Source organism: Carica papaya, chromosome 3, assembly GCF_054855325.1.
Source record: "Carica papaya isolate Zhongbai chromosome 3, ASM5485532v1, whole genome shotgun sequence".
Taxonomy (NCBI): domain Eukaryota; kingdom Viridiplantae; phylum Streptophyta; class Magnoliopsida; order Brassicales; family Caricaceae; genus Carica; species Carica papaya.
In genome coordinates this window covers 29,352,277-29,364,502 of record NC_142311.1, presented here as the reverse complement: position 1 = coordinate 29,364,502, position 12,226 = coordinate 29,352,277, and the positions used below count along the sequence as shown (strand labels likewise).

At 44.5% G+C, this 12,226-nt stretch overlaps 16 pseudogenes; all 16 read right to left on the bottom strand.

The window, feature by feature from the left end:
* Window positions 1–1,172: 1,172 nt before the first annotated feature.
* On the bottom strand, window positions 1,173–1,290 carry LOC148268276 (5S ribosomal RNA; annotated as a pseudogene).
* An 815-nt stretch (window positions 1,291–2,105) lies between these two features.
* On the bottom strand, window positions 2,106–2,224 carry LOC148268275 (5S ribosomal RNA; annotated as a pseudogene).
* An 813-nt stretch (window positions 2,225–3,037) lies between these two features.
* On the bottom strand, window positions 3,038–3,156 carry LOC148268274 (5S ribosomal RNA; annotated as a pseudogene).
* Window positions 3,157–3,495: 339 nt separating this feature from the next.
* Window positions 3,496–3,614, bottom strand: LOC148268273 (5S ribosomal RNA; annotated as a pseudogene).
* An 813-nt stretch (window positions 3,615–4,427) lies between these two features.
* On the bottom strand, window positions 4,428–4,546 carry LOC148268272 (5S ribosomal RNA; annotated as a pseudogene).
* Window positions 4,547–4,894: 348 nt separating this feature from the next.
* On the bottom strand, window positions 4,895–5,012 carry LOC148268271 (5S ribosomal RNA; annotated as a pseudogene).
* A 344-nt stretch (window positions 5,013–5,356) lies between these two features.
* LOC148268270 (5S ribosomal RNA) lies at window positions 5,357–5,475 on the bottom strand (annotated as a pseudogene).
* Window positions 5,476–5,823: 348 nt separating this feature from the next.
* On the bottom strand, window positions 5,824–5,941 carry LOC148268269 (5S ribosomal RNA; annotated as a pseudogene).
* A 2,703-nt stretch (window positions 5,942–8,644) lies between these two features.
* Window positions 8,645–8,764, bottom strand: LOC148268268 (5S ribosomal RNA; annotated as a pseudogene).
* A 179-nt stretch (window positions 8,765–8,943) lies between these two features.
* On the bottom strand, window positions 8,944–9,062 carry LOC148268267 (5S ribosomal RNA; annotated as a pseudogene).
* Window positions 9,063–9,268: 206 nt separating this feature from the next.
* Window positions 9,269–9,387, bottom strand: LOC148268266 (5S ribosomal RNA; annotated as a pseudogene).
* Window positions 9,388–9,593: 206 nt separating this feature from the next.
* On the bottom strand, window positions 9,594–9,712 carry LOC148268265 (5S ribosomal RNA; annotated as a pseudogene).
* A 203-nt stretch (window positions 9,713–9,915) lies between these two features.
* LOC148268264 (5S ribosomal RNA) lies at window positions 9,916–10,034 on the bottom strand (annotated as a pseudogene).
* A 206-nt stretch (window positions 10,035–10,240) lies between these two features.
* Window positions 10,241–10,359, bottom strand: LOC148268263 (5S ribosomal RNA; annotated as a pseudogene).
* A 518-nt stretch (window positions 10,360–10,877) lies between these two features.
* Window positions 10,878–10,996, bottom strand: LOC148268262 (5S ribosomal RNA; annotated as a pseudogene).
* Window positions 10,997–11,460: 464 nt separating this feature from the next.
* On the bottom strand, window positions 11,461–11,579 carry LOC148268261 (5S ribosomal RNA; annotated as a pseudogene).
* Between the last annotated feature and the right edge of the window lie 647 nt (window positions 11,580–12,226).

Here is a 12,226-nt window from a genome sequence, read left to right as displayed (position 1 = left end):
CTCATCACATGATTGGCTTTAGTTGAATGCGCAAAAAATATTAAGCAAAATGCTCCGGCGCTGTGACTCACATTTGTAAATGAACCGGCGACCATCGCTCAAGTCCTACGTAACGTTTAACGCTCCGTCTGCAAAAATAAGTGTGTAACACGAGGACTTCAGAGGAACCACCCATCCTAGTTCTACTCTTGCCCAAACATGCTTAGCTGTGGAGTTATGATGGGATCTGGTGAACTAGTGCTGGTATGATCGCACCAATTCTAGTTTGTGCCGCAAATACATATACTCCTTCTCCTTCCCTCTCCCCTCACCTCTGCTTCTAGTTCTAATATCAAGCGAAATGCCCCGGCGCCTCGACACATGCCCATATGAACGGACGCCTGCCGCACCCCATTTTTCATTTTTTTACTATGTAAGATGCTCACAATAACGCTCTCATCACGTGATGGACTTTAATTGAATACGCAAAAAATGTTAAGCAAAATGCCCCGGTGCCTTGACTCACATTTGCGAATGAAGCGGCAAACTGTCGCTTCGGTCTCGTGTAATGTTTAATGCTCTTTTCGTAAAAAGAAGGGTGCAACATGAGGACTTCCCAAGAGATCAACCATCCTAGTACTACTCTCGCCCAAGCACGCATAACTGCGGAGTTCTAAATGGATCCGGTGAATTATTGTTGGTATGATTGCAACCTTTCTTATTTGCACCGCAAATACATACGCCCATTCTCCTTCCCTCTCCCCTTCCGTCATTTGTTTCGCTGTGCGTGCACCTCACTTCTGCTTCTAGTTCTAATATCAAGCGAAATGCCCCGGCGCCTGGTCTCATGCCTATATGAATGGATCGCCCTCCGCACCTTATTTTTCGTTGTTCTACTATTTAAAATTCTTGCAATAGCACTCTTATCACATGATGGGCTTTAGAGTCAATTTATTAGTGAACAAGGAAAAATATTATCTTGGCGGGTGAATAGATTGACTTTAAAACAAGCTCGTATTTTATCTTCGTTACCTTTTCTTAATAATGAGAAACAATTAGAAAGAAGTGAGTCAACCTGAATGCTTAAAAAATATTAAATGAAATGCCCCGGTGCTGTGACTCACGTTTGCGTATGAACAAGCGGACCGTCGCTCCAGTCTCTCGTAATGTTTAATGCCCCGTCTGCAAAAAGAAGGGTGCAACACGAGATTTTCCCAAGAGATCACCCATCCTAGAACTACTCTCACCTAGCACGCTTAACTGCGGAGTTCTGATGGGATCCGGTGAATTATTGCTGGTATGATCTCACCCTTTCTTATTTGCACCGCAAATACATATTCCCATTCTCCTTCCCTCTTCCCTACCATCATTTGTTTCGCTGTGTGCGCACCTCAACTTTGCTCTTAGTTCTAATGTCAAGTAAAATGCCCCGGTACCTCGACTCATGCCCATATAAACGAATCGCCCGCCGCACCTTGTTTTTTGTTTTTCTATTATTTAAGATGCTCGCAATGACACTAGTATTACGTGATGGGCTTTAATTGAATGCCTAAAAAATATTAAGCAAAATGCTCTAACTCTGTGACTCACATTTGCGAATGAACCGGTGAACCTTTGCTCTAGTCCCATGTAACGTTTAATACCCCATTTGTAAAAAGACTTGTGCAACATGAGGACTTCGCCGGAGGTCACCCATCCTAGTACTACTCTCTCCCAAGTACGCTTAACTTTGAAGTTTTGATGGGATCCAGTGAACTAGTGCTAGTATGATCGCACCCATTCTGGTTTGCGCCGCAAATACATATACCCCTTCTCCTTCACTCACCCTTCCCATCATTTGTTTCTCTGTGCGCGCACCTCACCTCTTCTTTTAGTTCTAATATCTAGCGAAATGCCCTGGCACCTCGACTCATGCCCATATAAACGGATCGCCCGCCGCCTCTCATTTTTCGTTGTTCTACTCTTTAAGATGCTCGCAATGACACTATTATCATGTGATGGATTTTAATTGAATGCTGGAAAGATATTATGCAAAATGCCCCAGTGCTGTGACTCACATTTACAAATGAACTAGCAGACCATCGCTCCAGTCTCGTTGAATGTTCAACGCTCCGTCTACAAAAAGAAGGGTGTAACACAAGAACTTCCCAGGAGATCACCCATCCTAGTACTACTCTCGCCCAAGCACACTTAACTGCAGAGTTCTGATGGGATCCGGTAAATTATTGCTGATATGGTCGTAACCTTTCTTATTTGCGCCATAAATACATATGCCCCTTCTCCTTCTCTCTCCCCTATCGTCATTTTTTTTACTGTGCGCACACCTCACCTCTCCTTCTAGTTCTAATATCAACCGAAATGCCCCGATGCCTCGACACATGCCTATACGAACGGATCACCTGCCGTACCTCATTTTTCGTTGTTATACTTTTTAAGATGCTGGCAATGATATAATTATCATGTGATGGGCTTCAATTGAATGTTGAAAAATATTAAGCAAAATACTTCGGTGCTGTGACTAACGTTTTCATATGAACGGGGGACCGTCGCTCCGGTCTCGTATAACGTTTAACATCCCGTCTGCAAAAAGAATGGTGCAACATGAGGACTTCCTAATAGATCACCCATTCTAATATTACTCTCGCCCAAGAACGTTTAATTGCATAGTTCTTATGGGATCTGGTTAACTAGTGCTGGTATGATTGCACCCGTTCTTGTTTGTGCCGCAAATACATATTCCCCTTTTCGTTCACTCTCCCCTCCCGTCGTTTATTACGTTGTGCCCACACCTCACCTCTTCTTCTAGTTTTAATATGATGCAAAATTCCCCAGCACCTCTACTCATGCCCATATGAACGGATCGGCCATCGCCTCTCATTTTTTGTTGTTTTACTATTTAGGATGCTCGCAATTACACTCTTATCATACGATGGGCTTTAATTGAATGCTGAAAAAATACTAAGCAAAATGCCCCGATGCCATGACTCATGTTTGCAAATAAACCGACGGACCATCGCTCCAATCTTGTTGAATGTTTAACGCCCCGTCCGCAAAAAGAAGGGTGCAACACAAGAACTTCCCAGGAGATCACCCATCTTAGTACTACTCTTGCCAAAGCACGCTTAACTGCGGAGTTCTGATGAGATCTGGTGAACTAGTGCTGGTATGATCACACCCGTTCTAGTTTGTGCCGCAAATACATATACCCCTTCTCCTTCCCTCCCCTCATTTGTTTCGCTGTGTGCGCACCTCACATCTGCATCTAATTCTAATATCAAGCGAAATACCATGGCGCCTCGACTCATGCTCATATGAATGGATAGCGTCGTACCTCAATTTTTGTTGTTTTACTATGTAATATGCTTGCAAAGATACTCTTATCACGTGATGGGCTTTAATTGAATGGGCAAAAAATATTAAACAAAATGCCTCAATGCCTTGACTCACATTTATGAATGAACCAGCGGACCATCGCTCTGGTCCCGCGTAATGTTTAAAGCCCAATCTGCAAAAAGAAGGATGCAACACGAGGGCTTCCTAGGAGGTCACCCATCCTAGTACTACTCTTGCCCAAGCACGCATAACTGTAGAGTTCTGAGGCGATCCGGTGAATTAATGCTGGTGTGATCGCACCCTTTCTTGTTTGCTGCAAAAACATATGCCCTTTCTCCTTCCCTCTCCCCTCCCGTCATTTGATTCGCTGTGCGCACACCTCACCTCTTCTTCTAGTTCTAATATTATGCGAAATGCCCCGGTACCTCGACTCATGCCCATATGAACGGATCGCCCACCGCACCTCGTTTTTCGTTGTTCTATTATATAAGGTGCTTGCAATGACACTTTTATCACGTGATCGGTTTTAGTTGAATGCACAAAAAATATTAAGCAAAATGTCCCAACGCCGTGACTCACGTTTACGAATGAACCAGCGGACTGTAGCTCCGGTCCTGCGTAACATTTAACGCCCCATCTGCAAAAAGAAGGGTGCAACACGATAACTTCACAAGAGGTCACGCATCCTAGTACTACTCTCATCCAAGCATGCTTGACTGTGGAGTTCTGATGGGATCCGGTGAACTAATGCTGGTATAATCGTAACCGTTCTGGTTTGCGCCGCAAATACATATACCCTTTCCCCTTTCCTCTCCCTTCCCATCATTTATTTCACTGTGTGCGCAACTCACCTCTGCTTCTAGTTCTAATATCGAGCGAAATGGCCCGGCACCTCGACTCATGTCTATATGAACGGAACACCTGTTGCACCTCCTTTTTTGTTGTTCTACTATGTAAGATGCTTGTAATGACACTCTTAACACGTGATGGGCTTTAATTGAATGCACGAAAAATATTAAGCAAAATGACCCGGCGCCGTGACTCACGTTTGTGAATTAACTGACAGACTATTGCTCCAGTTTCACGTAACATTTAATGCCCCATCTACAAAAGGAAGGGTGCAACACGAGTACTTCCTAAGAGGTCACCCATCCTAGTACTACTCTCGCCCAAGCACGCTTGACTACGGAGTTCTGATGGGATCCAGTGAACTAGTGCCGGTATGATCGCACCCCTTGTAATTTATGTTACAAAGACATATACCACTTCTCCTTCCCTCTCCCTTCCTGTCATTTGTTTCTCTGTGCACGAAACTCACCTCTTCTTCTAGTTCTAATATCAAGTGAAAGTCGCTAGCACCTCGACTCATGCCCATATGAACGGATCGTCTGTCGCACCTTATTTTTTGTTGTTCTACTTTTTAAGATGCTCGCAATGACAGTCCCATCACGTGATGGACTTTAATTGAATGCACAAAAAGTATTAAGCAAAATACCCCAGAGCTGTGACTCACATTTGTGAATGAATCGGCAGACTGTCACTCCAGTCCCGCGTAATATTTAATGCCCTATCTGCAAAAAGAAGGGTGCAACACGAGTGCTTCCAAAGAGGTCACCCATCGTAGTACTACTCTCACTCAAGCACGCTTGTCAGCAGAGTTCTGATGGATCCAGTGAACTAGTGCTGGTATGATCGCACCCCTTCAAATTTTCACCGCAAAGACATATATCCCTTATCCTTCCCTCTCCCTTTCCATCATTTGTTTCGCTGTGTGTGCAACTCACCTCTGCTTTTAGTTCTAACATCGACAAAGATGTCCTGGTACCTCGACTCATGTCTATATGAAACACCCGTCGCACCTCCTTTTTCATTGTTCTACTATGTAAGATGCTCTCAATGACACTCTCAACATGTGATGGGTTTTAATTGAATGCACAAAAAATATTAAGCAAATTGTCCCGGCGCAGTGACTCATGTTTGTGAATTAACCGGCGGACTGTCGCTCCGGTTCTGCGTAATATTTAATGCCCTGTCTATAAAAAGAAGGGTGCAACACGAGTACTTCCCAAGAGGTCACCCATCCTAGTACTACTCTCGCCCTAGCATGCTTGACTGCAGAGTGCTGATGGGATCTAGTGAATTAGTGCCGGTATGATCGCACCCCTTCTAATTTATGTTGCAAAGACATATACCACTTATCCTTCCCTCTCCCTTCCCCTCATTTGTTTCGCTGTGCGCGAAACTCACCTCTGCTTCTAGTTCTAATATCGAGCGAAATGCCCTAGCACCTCGACTCATGCCCATATGAACGGATTGCCTGCCGCACCTTATTTTTTGTTGTTCTACTTTTTAAGATGCTCGCAATGACAGTCTCATCACGTGATGGGCTTTAATTGAATGCACGAAAAGTATTAAGCAAAATGCCCCGGGGTCGTGACTCACATTTATGAATGAACCAGTGGACTGTCGCTCTAGTCCCGCGTAACATTTAACGCCCCATCTGCAAAAAGAAGGGTGCAACACAAGTGCTTCCAAAGAGATCACCCATCGTAGTACTACTCTCGCTCAAGCACACTTATCAGTGGAATTCTGATGGATCCAGTGAACTAGTGCTGATATGATCGCACCCATCCTAGTACTACTCTTGCCAAAGCACGCTCCACTACGGAGTTCAATGGGATCCGGTGCATTAGTGCTTGTATGATCGCATCTCTTCTATTTTGCACTATAAATACATATACCCCTTCTTCCCCCCTCCACCCCGTTATTTGTTTCGCTATGCGTGAACACCGCATCTCTGCATATAGTTCTAATATAGAGCAAAATGCTCCAGTACCTCGACTCATGCCCAGATGAATGGACTACCCACTGCACCTCGTTTTTTATTATTCTACTATAAAAGATACTCATAATGACACTTTTATCACGTGACGAACTATAAATGAATGCACGAAAAATATTAAGCAAAATGTCTCAGCATCGCGACTCACTCCGGGTGACAATGGCTCTGATTGCGCATAATGTTTAATGTCCCATCAGTAAAAAGACGAGTGGAACACGAGAACTTTCCAAGAGGTCACCCATCCTAGTACTACTTCCGCTCAAGTACACTTAACTATGAAATTCGATGGGATCTAGTGCATTAGTGCAGGTATGATCTCACCCCTTCCATTCCACGCTGTAAGTACATATACCCCTTCTCCTTCCTTCCCCCCTCCCATCATTTGTTTCATTGTGCGCACACACCACACCTCTGTTTCTAGTTCTAATATCAAGCAAAATATCCCATCACCTCGACTCACGCCCAGATGAATGGATCGCCCGTCGCACCTCATTTTTTGTTGTTATACTATGTAAGATACTCATAATGACACTCTTATCACGTGGTGGACTATAAATGAATGCACGAAAAATATTAAGTAAAATTTTTAGGCTCCGCGATTCACACTTGCAAACTGTGGCTCCGATCGCACTTAACGTTTAACACCCCGTCTACATAAAGACGAGTTTAACATGAGGACTTTCCAGGAGGTCACCCATCCTAGAACTAATCTCGCCTAAGCACGCTTGACTACAGAGTTTTGATGGGATCTTGTGCATTAATGTTTGTATGATCGCAACTGTCCCATTCCCCGCTACAAATACATATAGTCGTTCTCCTTCCCTCCCCCCTCCCATCATTTATTTCGCTATGCGGGCATACTGCATCTCTGCTTCTAGTTCTAATATAGAGTGAAATGCCATGTCACTTCGACTCATGCTTAGAAGAACGGAGGCCCGCTGCGCCTCTTTTTTCATTGTTCTACTATGTAAGATTCTCGTAATGAAACTCTTATCACGTGGTGGACTATAAATAAATGCACGTAAAACATTAAGTATAATAATTCAACGTCACTACTCATGCCGGCGGACTGTGGCTCCGATCGCACATAATGTTTGATGCCCCCTCTACAAAAAGACGGGTGCAACACGAAGACTTCCCAAGAGGTCACCCAATCAAGCACGCTTAACTACGAAGTTCTATGGGATCTAGTGTATTAGCACTAGTATGATTGCACCCCTTGCATTCCGCACTTCAAATACATATACCCCTTCTCCTTCTCTCCCCCCACCCGTCATTTGTTTTGTTGTGCGCACACACCGCACCTCTGTTTATTAATATCGAGTGAAATGCCCCGATGCCTCAACTCATGCCCAGAAGAAAGGACCGCCCACCGTACCTCATTTTCTTTATTCTACTATGCAAGATGCTTGTAATCACACTCTTATCACGTGGTAGACTATAAATAGATGCACGAAAAAATAGTAAGCAAACTTTTTTGGCGATGCAACTCCCGGTAGCGGATTGTGGCTTTGATCATGTGTATTGTTTTACGCCCCGTTTGTAAAAAGATAGTGCAACACGAGGACTTCTCAGGAGGTTACCGATCCTAGTACTACTCTCACCTAAGCATGCTTAACTACATAGTTCGATGGGATCCAGTGCATTAGTGCTGGTATGATCGCACCCCTTCCATTCTATATTGTAAATACATATATCTCTTCTCCTTTCCTCCCCTCTCCCGTCATTCTTTTCGTTGTGCGTGTACACTGCATCTCTGTTTCTAGTTCTAATATCAAGTAAAATGCCCTTGCACCTCGACTCATGCCTAGATTAAAGGATTACCCGTCACACATTTTTTTTCCATTGTTCTACTATGTAAGATGCTTGTAATGAGTCTCTTATCATGTGGTGGACTATAAAGGAGTGCACAAAAAAAAGTAAGCAAAATGCCCCGGCGAGGCGACTCACGCCGACAAATGAACCAGCAGACTATGGCTTCGATCGCGCGTAATGTTTAACGCCCTGTCCACAAAAAGACAGGTGAAACATGAACACTTCTCAGGAGGTCATTCATCCTAGTACTACTCTCGCCCAAACACGCTTAACTGCAAAGTTATGATGGGATACGATGCATTAGTGCTAGTATGATCTCACCCGTCCCATTTCGCACTTCAAATACATATACCCCTTCTCTTTCCCTCCCCCCTCCCATAATTTGTTTCACTCTGCGTGGACACCACACCTCTACTTCTAGTTGTAATATCAAGAAAAATACCCTGTTGCCTCGACTCACGCCATTCAAATACATATACGCCCGCCTCACCTTTGTTTTGGTTGTTCTATTATTTAAGATGCATGTAATGACACTCTTATCACGTGGTGGACTATAAATGGATGCACAAAAACTATTAACAAAAATGCTCTAATGCCGCGACTCACGACGGCGAATGAACCGGCAGACTGTGTCTCAAGTTACGCGTAATATTAATGCCTCGTCTGCAAAAAAGACAGGTACACCACAAGGACTTCCCAAGAGGTCACCCGTCCTAGTACTACTCTCGCCAAAGCACACTTAACTACGGAGTTCTGATGGGATCCGGTGCATTAGTGCTAGTCTGATACATACACTTCTTCTCCTTCCCTCCCCCATCCCATCATTTATTTCCTTGTGCGTGCACACTACACCTCTGCTTCTCGTTCTAATATCAAGTAAAATTTCCCGGTGCCTTGACTCACATTTGTGAATAAACCAGCGGACCATAGTTCTAGTCACACGTAACATCGAACGCCCCATCTGTAAAAAAAAATGGGTACAACACGTGGACTTCCTAGGAAGTCACCCATCCTAGTACTACTCTCGCACGAGCAGACTTATCTGCGGAGTTCTAATGGGATATGGTGCATTAATGCTGGTATGATCGCACCCGTATCATTACAGCCCACAAATAGATAAATTCCTTCTCCTTCCACCCCCCCTCCCGTCATTTGTTTCTTTGTGCGTGCACACTACACCTCTGCTTCTCATTCTAATATCAAGTAAAATGCCCCGGTGCCTTGACTCACATTTGCTAATAAACCAGCTGACCATAGTTCCAGTCGTGCGTAACGTCGAACGCCCCTTCTGTAAAAAAATGGGTGCAACACGAGGACCTCCTAGGAAGTCACCCATCCTAGTACTAGTCTCACCCAAGCACACTTAACTGCAAAGTTCTAATGGGATCCGGAGCATTAGTGCTGGTATGATGGTACCCATTTCATTACATGCTGCAAATACATACACTCCTTTTCCTTCCCTCCCCCCTCCTGTTGTTTGTTTCCTTGTGCGTGCACACTGCACCTTTACTTCTTGTTCTAATATCAAGTAAAATGCCCCAGTGCCTTGACTCACATTTGTGAATAAACCAGCAGACCATAATTCTAGTCGCGCGTAACGTTGAACGCCCCATTTGTAAAAAAATGGGTGCAACACGAGGACTTCCTAGGAGGTCACCCATCCTAGTACTACTCTCACCCAAATACACTTTACTGCGGAGTTCTTATGGGATCCGATGTATTAGTGCTGATATGATCACACCCGTTTCATTTCGCACTGCAAATACATACACTCCTTCTCCTTCTCCCCCTCCCATCATTTGTTTCCTTGTGTGTGTACATTACACCTCTGCTTCCCGTTCTAATATCAAGCAAAATACCCCGGCGCCTTGACTCACATTTACGAATAAACCAGTGGACTATAGTTCCAGTCGTGCGTAACGTCGAACGGCCCATCTGTAAAAAAATGAGTGCAACATGAGGACTTCCCAGGAGATCACTAATCCTAGTACTACTTTCGCCTAAGCACACTTAACTGCGAAGTTCTGATGGGTTCTGGTGCATTAGTGCTGGTATGATCGCACCCATTTTATTCTGTGCTACAAATACATACAGTCCTTCTCCTTCCCTCCCCCCTCCCGTCATTTATTTATTTGTGCGTGGACACTGCACCTCTTCTTTTGGTTCTAATATCAAGTAAAATGCCCCGGGGCCTTGACTTAAATTTGCAAATAAACTAGTGGACCATAGTTCCAGTCGCGCGTAACGTCGAATGCCCCATCTGTAAAAAAATAGGTGCAACACGAGCACTTCCCAAGAGATCACCCATCTTAGTACTGCTCTCACCAAAGCACACTTAACTGCGGAGTTCTGATGGGATCCGGTGCATTAATGCTAGTATGATCACACCTGTTTCATTGCGCGCTACAAATACATACACTCCATCTCCTTCCCTCCCCCTCTCATCATTTGTTTCCTTGTGGGTGCACACTGCACCTCTGCTTCTCTTTCTAATATTAAGTAAAATGCCCTGGTTCCTTGACTCACATTTATGAATAAACCAACGGACCATAGTTCCAGTCGCGCGTAACGTCGAATGCCCCATCTGCAAAAAAATAGGCGTAACACGAGAACTTCCCAGGAAGTCACCCATCTTAGTGCTACTCTCTCCAAAGTACACTTAACTATGGAGTTCTGATGGAATCTATTAGTGCTGGTATGATTGCATCCGTTTCATTTTGCGTTGTAAGTACATACACTCCTCCTTCCCCCCTCCCATCATTTGTTTTCTTGTGCGTGCACATTGCACATCTACTTCTCGTTCTAATATCAAGTAAAATGCCTCGGCGCCTTGACTCCTATTTATGAATAAACCTGCAGACCATAGTTTCAGTCGCGCGTAACGTTGAACGCTCCATCTGTTAAAAAATGGGTGCAACACGAAGACTTCCTAGGAGGTCACCCATCCTAGTTCTACTCTCGCCCAAGCACACTTAATTGCGGAGTTCTGATGGGATCTGGTGCATTAATGCTAGTATGATTGCACTTGTTTCATTTTGCGCTGCAAGTGTAACACGAGGACTTTAGTACTACTCTCGCTAAAGGACACTTAATTGCATAGTTCTTATGGGATTCGGTGCATTAGTGCTGGTCTGATCGCACCCGTCCCATTCTGCGCTACAAATGCATGTGGCCCTTCTCCTTCCCTTCCCCCTCCCGCCATTTGTTTCATTGTACGCGCATAGTTCACCTCTGTTTCTAGTTCTAATATCAAGTGAAATGCTCCGGCGCCTCGACTCATGCCCATATGAATGGATTGCTGGCCGCACTTCTATTTTCATTGTTCTACTATATAAGATACTCGTAATAACACTCTTATCATATGATAGATTTTAATTGAATGCACAAAAGGTATTAAGTAAAATGCCCAGGCGCCGTGACTCACGTTTGCTAATGAACCGACATACCGTCACTCATCCCGCGTAATGTTTAATGCCCCGTCTCCAAAAAGAAGTGTGCAACACGAGGACTTCGCAGGAGGTTACCCATCCTAGTACTACTCTCGCCCAAAAAGGCTTAACTGCGGAGTTCTGATGGGATCTGAAGAATTAGTGCTAGTATGATCGCACCCGTTCCATTTCGCGCTACAAATAGATATACCCTTTCTCCTTCCCTCCCTCCTCTTGTCATTTTTCTCATTGTGCGTGCACCCTCCACCTCTGCTTCTAATTCTAATATCAAGCAAAATGCCCCCGCGGCTCGACACGTGCACAGATTAACGGACCTCCTGTCACACCTCATTTTTTATAGTTATGCTATGTAAGATGCTCGTAATGACACTCTTATCACGTGGTGGAATATAAATGAATGCACGAAAAATATTAAGCAAAATACCTTGATACCACGACTCATATTTGCGAATGACCCGACGGACTGTTGTTCCGGTCGTGCGTAACGTTTATTTCCTCATGTGGACAAAAACAGGTGCAACACGAGGGCTTTCCAAGAGGTCAACCATCTTAGTACTAATCTCACCCAAGGCACTTAACTGTAGAGTTCTTATGGGATTCGGTGCATTAGTGCTGGTATTATCGCACCTGTCCAGGTCCGCGCTATAAGTGCATGTGCCCTTCTCCTTCCCTCCCCCCTCCCGTCATTTTTTTCGTTATGATCGCACACCTCAACTCTGCTTCTAGTTCTAATATCAAACGAAATGCCCTGGTACCTCGACTCATGCCCATTTGAACGGATCACCCGCTGCACCACTATTTTTGTTGT